Below are 9475 nucleotides of genomic sequence, written 5' to 3'. Positions count from 1 at the left end.
CACTCAATGCTTTCCCATGAGTTTACAGGTTAACAGTTCTGATACTGCTATACACGTGCAGTGGAAGTGAATAATTAGGTAAATGTATGGAGACTGGTTTCTCACCGTTTGAGTGGGAGGTTACAAACAAGTAAGAAGAAGAGGCTAGGATGATCCGTTTCTTAATGGATTCGAGTGGGAGGTAACAGTAGGAATTTATATTTAACTTAGTATAGATACCATACAGATGGTTACAGATAGAACTATTTATAGATATGTATATATATATGGTTAGTGTACACACATACAATTTTTGCTCTGTCAGCTGAGCAAGCCTAGACGCTACAACATCCCAGTATCAATGAACATACCCAGCGCCCAGATCTTGGTTTCTAATACCTCTCTCCAATAAAAGGAACCAGGACTCCTCGGAAAAATGGCTGGTTCTAGAACTGGGGCAGGAAATATACAAAGAAGCCTGGGATGGAAAAGTAAGAAAGTACTCGCACACACATAACGCACACGCAATGGTGAGGGCATGTCCAAGGACAAGGGCACCAACTGGAAAAGCTCCTAACAGCCAAAGTTGGAACAGTTTGAGCAACTAAATAAAGTAGTATTGATTTATAACTCAAAGTATAAAATAAATGCCCATACTGATATAAATAATGATTAAATAAACAAGCAGAGGAGACTAGGCAAATCTCCTGTACAGAAGAACTCCAAATAATTTATGTAGATAACCTGCCCTCAAGGAGGTAGAACCTAACACCCCAGTCCTTAAATACGGGTTGTGCGTAGTGACTTCCTTCCGAAGATGACAGTATTGGGAGCTGGTGAAAAGAGTCACTTTAGAAGGGAGAAACCTGACAATCAGTACCTCAGTCAGGTGATCAAAGTTAGTATCATCGGTGACAAGCCATGTTGGTATCATGTCCTTTGGATATAATATGATGAGAATGGTGGTGCTGTTGCCTCTGTGGTCTTTCTCTCAAGAACACATAACCCAAGTCTAATCACTAGAGAAACATCAAAAAGATTCCAGTTGAAGGACATTCTACAAGGTACCTGAACAGTATTTCTCAAAATCGTAAAGATAATTTTAAAAAACATGGAAAGTTTGAGAAATGGTCATACCTAAGAGGAGCCTAAGGAGACATGAAAACTAAATAGAAACTTTATTTTTTAAATCCATAGAAACAATAAATGCTAGATAATGCTAGCTAGAACCTAGAACGCCTTGAAGAATCTACTCAACTAAACTATATAGGGGGGAAAGAAAGGAGGAGGAATAAACTGGGAGATTGGGATTGACATATACACACTACTATATATAAAATGGATAACTAATAAGAACCTACTGTATAGCACAGGGAACATTACTCAATACTCTGTAATGACCTATATGAGAATAGAATATAAAAAAGAGTGGATAGATGTATATGCATAACCGATTCACTTTGCTGTATAGCAGAAACTAACACAACATTGTAAATCAACTATACTCCAATAACAATTAATTTAAAAATAAAGTATATAGAAACACTTTCTGATAGAAGTTTTTGTTCAAGTTCATTCATTATAGGTACAGATTGAAGGTAAAAAAGTTGGATCTTTAGATGAACAAGTGATAGAAAAGTATACATTTTAGTAAAATCTCATTTTAGGGTGACAAAATAATCCCATCAAGTTCTCATTAAAAGAAGATTATTAGAAATTAGTGTAAATTACATCTTGTCTAGTATCACCACTTCTGATTTTAAAATTTAAGTCTACACATAACATGAAAAGACATTAGATATTATTCTTGTAGACTGTTAAAACACTTGGGGAAAATGAAAATTTTCCTTTGGAATAAACTCAAGGTATTATGCCCAAAAAAGTCTAAGAAGCAGTTTAACCCCAGATCCATTCCCTCCCTCACTACACAGGTGGGGGACTGTCTGTTCTGCACCTCAGTAGAAGCCTGAAGCTTCACTATCTGGAGAAGATAAAATAAGGATATCCAGACAGGAAGACAGCAGACACAGATGGGTGTAGAGTGTTAAAAATAGGGAAGAAATGGAAGTTTACTTACTAGATGGTGAAACTGCCGGTCTTCTTCCCCCACTCAAATCCAAAACTACTAGTAGCCATGTTTACAAGGTCCAGCAAGGACTGGGTAGGCAGGCTCCCCAACAAAATGTTGGCCTAGGGCTTCCCTGGTGGCGCAGTGGTTGAGAGTCCGCCTGCCGATGCAGGGGATATGGGTTTGTGCCCCAGTCTGGGAGGATCCCACATGCCGCACAGCGGCTGGGCCCATGAGCCATGGCCGCTGAGCCTGCACGTCCAGAGCCTGTGCTCCGCAACGGGAGAGGCCACAACAGTGAGAGGCCCGTGTACCACCAAAAAAAAAAAAAAAAATGTTGGCCTGATTACCCTAGAGAGAAGCCCACAGTCACCAAGCACACACCCCTACCTCCAAAACACAAACATACACAGAGTGTACAGTCAGATTTTGGTGTCTTCCTCAGACAAGAACACAGACAAGAATCACCTGTTGTTTTGGGGAGAGCCTCTACTAAGAAATAAAAGCAACCTGGGAGAAACAGAGGCTTGCGGGGAGAGGAACACTTCAGGAAAAACTATCACGAATATTTTCAGAGAGATGAGAAGAATTATTCCATACATGAAACGAAAAGAAGGAACTATTAAAAAGAAGATCCAGAGAACAAAAATGAGCTATTAGACGTTAAACATATAATAATAATAAAAACTCAGTACCTTAAGAGAAGGAAAAGGCACATCAAAGACTGGGAGAAAATATTTGCAAAACACACATCTGATAGAGGCTTGTATCTAAAATATACAAAGAACTCGTAAAACTGAACAATAAGAAAACCAACAAAAAAAAAGAAAGAAAACCAACAAATAAACCAAAAAATAGACAAAAGATCTGAACAGATACCTCCTCAAAGAAGATATACGATGGCAAATAAACATATGAAAAGATGCTCAACACTATATGTCATTAGGAATTAACAAATTAAAATAACGAGGTACCAGGAATTATCTAAAAGCCAAAACACTGACAACACCAAATGCTGGTGAGGATGTGGAGTAACAGGAACTCTCGTTTATTGCTGGTGGGAATGCAAAATGGTACAGCCACTTTGGAAGACAGTCTGGAATTTCTTACAAAGCTAAGTGTAGGTTTGCCATCTAATCCAGAGATGGTGCTCCTTGGTATTCACTTAAATGAGTTGAAAACTTATGTCCACACAAAAACCTACACACAAATGTTTATAGCAACCTTATTCACAGTTGCCAAAACCTAGAATCAATCAAGATGTCCTTCCGTAGATGAATTCAAAAAGTACCAAGAGCGCCCAGTCTCTTGGCTCCTTGGCGGTAACTGTCTCTTTGGCCTTTTTACTTCTTCATTTCCAGGACTCAAATTTACTGCCATGTCCTCTGAAGAAGAGAAGCTCTTCGTGGGAGCCCACAACCTCAACACTGATGAGCAGGCTCTGGAAGACCACCGCAGCAGCTTCAGACCTATTTCGGAGGTGGTTATTGTCAAGGACTGGGAAACTCAGCGATCCCGGGGTTTAGGCTACATCATTATCGCCAATCCAGAGCATGCCTCAGACACCATGAGAGCCATGAATAGAGAGTCTCTGGATGGTCGTCAGATCCGTGTAGACCACATGGGCAAGTCGGCCCTGGAGAACAAGAGGGGGTTCCTATGGGCATGGTCACAGTTACTCTAGAGGTCGTGGGGACCAGGGCTGTGGAAATGGCAGGTATGACAATCAACCTGGAGGATATGGATATGGAAGGTCCAGAGACTATGGTGGCAGAAGCCAGGGTGGTCATGACCGCTACTCAGGAAGAAATTACAGGGACAATTATGACAACTGAGTTGAGGCATGCACACCTAATATAGATACACAAGGAATGAAACTTCTTCTGATTCAGGACCATCCTTCCAAATGGCTGTATTTATAAAGATTTTTGGAGCTGCACTGAAACATCTGTTTTAGTACATCAACCTTTGCTTTTGAATTGAGCTCCCGAGGTAGCTTGTTAAAGACCTTTCAGAAAGCTTCATGTGTTTTTTAAAATTTTTCTCCCATTTAAAGACAAATTCTGAGCCATTTGTAGAGTATGGGTATTTTTCCTTTTTTTTTTTTTTTTTTTTTTTTAACCAGATTTTTAGTTCAGGCTCTCAGGATTATTGGTTCTGGCAAAAAATGTTTGGCCAGACTGATTGTTCTTAAAAATGTGTATCTAGGAACATTTTAAAAACCTGTGCACAATGTTTAATCACGGTTAGGAAGCAATTCCAACTGTTAACTACAAGAAATCAAGAACATGATTACTTAGAGGTGTTTTATACTCCCGATCTCTGTCTGATTATATAGAAATTTCTTCAAAATATTTGTGTATATTTTTTTGTTTTTCTTTTTTTTTTTTGACCGAGCTGTGTGGCTTGCGGGATCTCAGTTTCCCAACTAGGGATTGATCCCAGGCCACAACAGTGAAAGTCCAGAATCCTAACCACTAGGCCACCAGGGAACTCCCCTATATATATTTTTTAATACTGGAAGAAAAAAATATTCTGTTGTGTTTCATGGAGCATTTAGGACATCCTTCACCGAGTTGATTAAAAAGATGAAACCTGAAAACAAAACAAACAAAATAAAACAAAAAAAAAGTACCAATACAAGCAAGTTATTTTGAAATATGCAAGTAAATACGGAAAGCATTGTTTAAAAGAGTTGAAAGTGGTTGCCTCTGGGGAAAAATAAATAGTGAGGACGGGGTAAGAAACTAGTTTTTGTTGTAACAAAAGAAGAATTTGCCTCTTAAACAGTGTTAGTGGATCACTGTGATAAAAGTAAAAACAAAGATAGAGAAAAAGAAAAAAAGAACTGGAGAGGAAGGAAGACTCACACATAGACTGAGCCCCGACTCTGGGCCAGTGCTGTTCCAGACACATCTGCATGCTTTGTCTCTTGTAATCCCCACCAGCCCAGAGCATGTATCACTCTCCTGTGAGCCAGGTGATAAGACAGAGGCCCGGAGTCGCCGAGAGCATGCCTGGGGACACATATCTAACAAGAGCTGCCCAATCTGTTCATCTCCCTGCTCCCACCACTTTGGGCAGCTCCCACCAGCACGTTATTTTTCTTCTGAGTCAGTTCCTCTAAGGAGAAAAGGTCTTCCCCAAAGCCTTCCTCCAACCCCTGCTGACTTGGGGACAGAACTCTGTCAGTGATTTAATACAACCCAGATGGAAGGCTCCAATTGGCTCTTAAAGCATGCCTTTTGGGAGATTTGCAGATAAGCCTTGGGATGTGAGCGGAGAACAATAAAACAGGAGGGTGACAGAATATGAAGGCTGCGAGAGGGGGAGTCACTTAGGGATGAGTATGAACCTGACAAAGCAGCCTCGTCCACAGCTGTCAGGCCTGTGGCCAGGGTTTGGGGCTCAGCCACCAGCCCAGAATCTTAGAGTCAGAGACACATGTGCTCCACACATTCACAAATTCCGGAAACACTTTTGAAGACCCAGTGGCAGGCATTGGGGTGGGAGCTGGGATACAGTGTTGAATCAGACACAGACCTCTGCCTTGAAGGGCTCACAGACTAGCAAATAAGACAGAAAGATGGAGGATGGATAGCCAAATATTTATGATCCAGTGGGATCATAAATAAACATTACAGTAGAGGCAGGGACAGAGTATAAGAGGAGGACAAGAGAAGAGTCCTTGTTATGGAGGAAATGACGTAGGGCTGGGTCGTGAAAAATGAACAGACTCATGCCAGCAAAAGACGTTGGGAGGGGCACCCCAGGCAGAGAAAAGAGCAGGTGCAAAGGCATAGCAGCTTGAATGGATGGTGAATCATAGAAGCAGAGTGAAAGGAGCTCTCAGGGCTGTTTGGAGCAGCCCCGCAGAGCTCAGAGGAGCTGGTGTCATGAGATATGACATCCATTCCTGGTCCCTCCTCTTCCTAGTGTTGTGACCTGAACAAAGTCACCTCACCTCTCTGAGCCCAAGTTTCTTCATCTATTTTAATGGGTATGATAGATTTTAATTTTTTTAACAACATGGAAATAATATATTACATTGCATTTTTTTTAAATCAAGAAATGTTGGGCTTCCCTGGTGACGCAGTGGTTAAGAATCCGCCTACCAATGCAGGGGACAGGGGTTCGATCCCTGGTCCGGGAAGATCCCCCATGCCGCGAAGCGACTAAGCCCGCTCGCCACAACGGCTGAGCCTGCGCTCTAGAGCCTGTGAGCCACAACTACTGAACCTGCGTGCCACAAGTACTGAAGCCCACGCGCCTAGAGCCCGTGCTCCACAACAAGAGAAGCCACCACAATGAGAAGCCGGCACGCAACAATGAAGACCCAACGCAGCCAAAAATAAAATAAATTAAATTTTTAAAAAAAGAAATGTTATACACATGTGTCATGAAAAACAGGTTTCTTGGTCCAATCCTTTCTACCCCGACTCACTTCCTCAAGGCAACCTCTTTTAAACACCTATATTTTTGTTTACTTAGGTGGTAAGCCTCTGAAATTATTCCATTTTTGATTTACAGATTTTAGGTAATCTATTGAGTCCACGGTATGAAAAATGAAAATTTAGTTCACATAAATGCCCTTCTTTTTCTTTTCCTCTCTGTTTTGCCTGCTTATCTATCTATCTATCTAGTCTATCTATGTCTTCTTCTGTTTACATTTGAACATTTAAACAATGTACTTACTCTTCTATCCCTTGTTTGTTTTATCAACTCTGGTCAATATCTCAGCAATATCTTGTATGAGAATTAGACTATTAACTTCTCCACTTTTTATTTCATTTCCCCACCTCTAATTCAAGTATTCCACTGACTATACATTTATTTTTATATTGTCAAAAATCTTAACATTGACATTCTATCTTCAATCATCACTGAGTTTCTATGCTTTGTCTACAAATTGTTTCTAAAAATTGAAAACAGTGTTTATACTCTTATGACTACATATTGTTTACTACGTAACCAATAGGATGCTATAATTATATTACCTCGATTGGGTTTTTTTGCCTTTTTTTCTTTTTTTTTTTTTTAATATGTTGTCTTTTGCCTTTTTGTTAAAAATTTATTTATTTATGGCTGTGTTGGGTCTTCGTTTCTGTGCGTGGGCTTTCTCTAGTTGTGGCAAGCGGGGACCACTCTTCATCGCGGCGCGCGGGCCTCTCACTATCGTGGCCTCTGTTGTTGTGGAGCACAGGTTCCAGACGCGCAGGCTTAGTAGTTGTGGCTCACGGGCCTAGTTGCTCCACGGCATGTGGGATCTTCCCAGACCAGGGCTCGAACCCGTGTCCCCTGCACTGGCAGGCAGATTCTCAACCACTGAGCCACCAGGGAAGCCCTTGCCTTTTTTTCTTGACATTTATAATCGCCTTTCTTTTTCCCCCTGCATTACCTTATTTTGCCCTATCCCTAAGTTCTTCCAGTGTCTCTAGGATAACATAAAATCTATGTAATTTCTAGATTGTGAGCTCCACAAGGGCAGACATTTTTATCTGTTTTGCTCACTGTTGTGTGTCCTCAATCTGCCATCTTGAACCTGAAGTCAGAAGTTTTTTTATCTACCTCTCAAGACTATTTTTTTGGCCGTGCCGCATGGCATGTGGGATCTCAGTTCCCTGACCAGGGATTGAACCCGTGCCCCCTGCGGTGGAAGCGTGGAGTCCTAACCACTGGAGCGCCAGGGAATTCCCTGAAGACTATTTTAAGAGGCAATTGTGCCAAAACAACTTTTTAAATGTCAAGTAGGACTTCCCTGGTGGCGCAGTTGTTAAGAATCTGCCTGCCAATGCAGGGTACAGGGGTTCGATCCCTGGTCCGGGAAGATCCCACATGTCGCGGAGCAGCTAAGCCCCTGCGTCACAACTACTGAGCCTGTGCTCTAGAGCCCATGAGCCACAACTGCTGAGCCCACGTGCCACAGCTACTGGAGTCCTTGCGCCTAGAGCCCGTGCTCCGCAACAAGAGAAGCCACCGCAGTGAGAAGACCCAACGCAGCCAAAAATAAATAAATAAATAAATTTATAATAAATAAATAAATGTCAAGTACTATAAACATAAAATTATTATTTCTATTAAATTTTTTAATTTTTATTTTATCCATCACCTCCCAGACTGATGACTGTTCAACCTCTGTATGCAGTAATGAGAAGCTCACTTTCTATATTTAGGCATCTCTGATTCCTAAAACATCTTTCCTCTATTAAGCTTAAATTTGCATCTCCGTACTTTCTTGCTATTAGGCCTAGCTCTTCTTTCTAGGATCTTAGCATGTCAGACAGCTCATTGCCTCCTGGGCCTTCCTTCAGAAACAGGGCAGCCACATCGTGACCTGCCTGGTGCTCATCTGTAGAGTTTACTCCCAGCTCCTCCCTTCATTTCCCCGACCGTGCAAGTTCCCACCCTTCACTGTCCTGACCATGCTGCCCAAAGGGCAGCGCCTACAACTGCCCACAGACTCTAGGCCCATCTCAATCCTCACAGTAGACAGTAAGTATATGAATGGTATTATTTTCTTAAACTCTCAATCCTTAAAACAGCATGAGGACCAAATATAGAAGACAACAATCTCTCTCTCATTTAAAATGTCAGGTCTTGTTAATACACAAAATATGTACTGAAAGGCCAGCATTGACACTCTGCCTTATTACTGCAATCACAACACAGCCTCCTAACATGGAGTTCTCAAACCAGGTCCTCACATCCGCTTGCTCCAAAACCCCAGCCCAAGGACACAAACTGGTTTGTGGTGAGTTTTTCATTTGTTTGTGCAAAACAGAAAAATTGAGGGCAATAGAGTGAATGTTCCATAAAGTTAAATTTATTAATTTAGAGGACTTTTCTTTATTCAGACACTCTGTTCCTCTTCCTTGTTTTGGTATTAAAATAAAAGTATCGATATTAAATTTTGTATTAAAATTATTTTATAAAATGATGAGTGATTCCCATTCAAAGGTTCAAGGAACTACATTTTGGGAAAACTGAAGTGCAGATCAGATCATATTTTAATGGACTTCTTGGAAAATAAAAAGTAGGGAACCTTATTTAGCCCTCCAAATTGCAGGCAGTGGACACAGGGGTGGGGGGTTCTTGCTTATACGCTCTTAAAATCCAGGAGCCTGGGAACTGGGCTAGATGGGTAGAGAGTAGAAATCCAGACGGTCTCTGATGTTAGTGGCAGGAACTTTAGGTCTGTTCTGAGCACGTGCAATTACCTTTGCTACCTGAAGATCAGCCCGGGGCAGTGGTGTGTGAGTTAGGCAGGGTTGCTGGATGAGATGGTAAACTGGGACGGGACCAGGGCCGACTTGCTGCGGCTCAGGCTATGGCACGGGCTGGCTCGTGGGGCATTGGAATGAGTCTTCTCATATTTTCCTCTCTTGGAGATATTGGCCAGGAGGGCCTGTGCCTGTACTTGTTACAAAT

General features: G+C 41.6%; 1 pseudogene; it reads left to right on the top strand.

Annotated features, from left to right (window-relative positions):
- Window positions 1-3425: 3425 nt before the first annotated feature.
- Window positions 3426-3882, top strand: LOC132439423 (RNA-binding protein 3-like; annotated as a pseudogene).
- The last annotated feature ends 5593 nt before the right edge of the window (window positions 3883-9475 follow it).

This window comes from Delphinus delphis, chromosome 16 (genome assembly GCF_949987515.2).
Source record: "Delphinus delphis chromosome 16, mDelDel1.2, whole genome shotgun sequence".
Taxonomy (NCBI): domain Eukaryota; kingdom Metazoa; phylum Chordata; class Mammalia; order Artiodactyla; family Delphinidae; genus Delphinus; species Delphinus delphis.
Note: the sequence above shows the minus strand (reverse complement) of the source record. Positions and strands in the feature narration are given on the sequence as shown.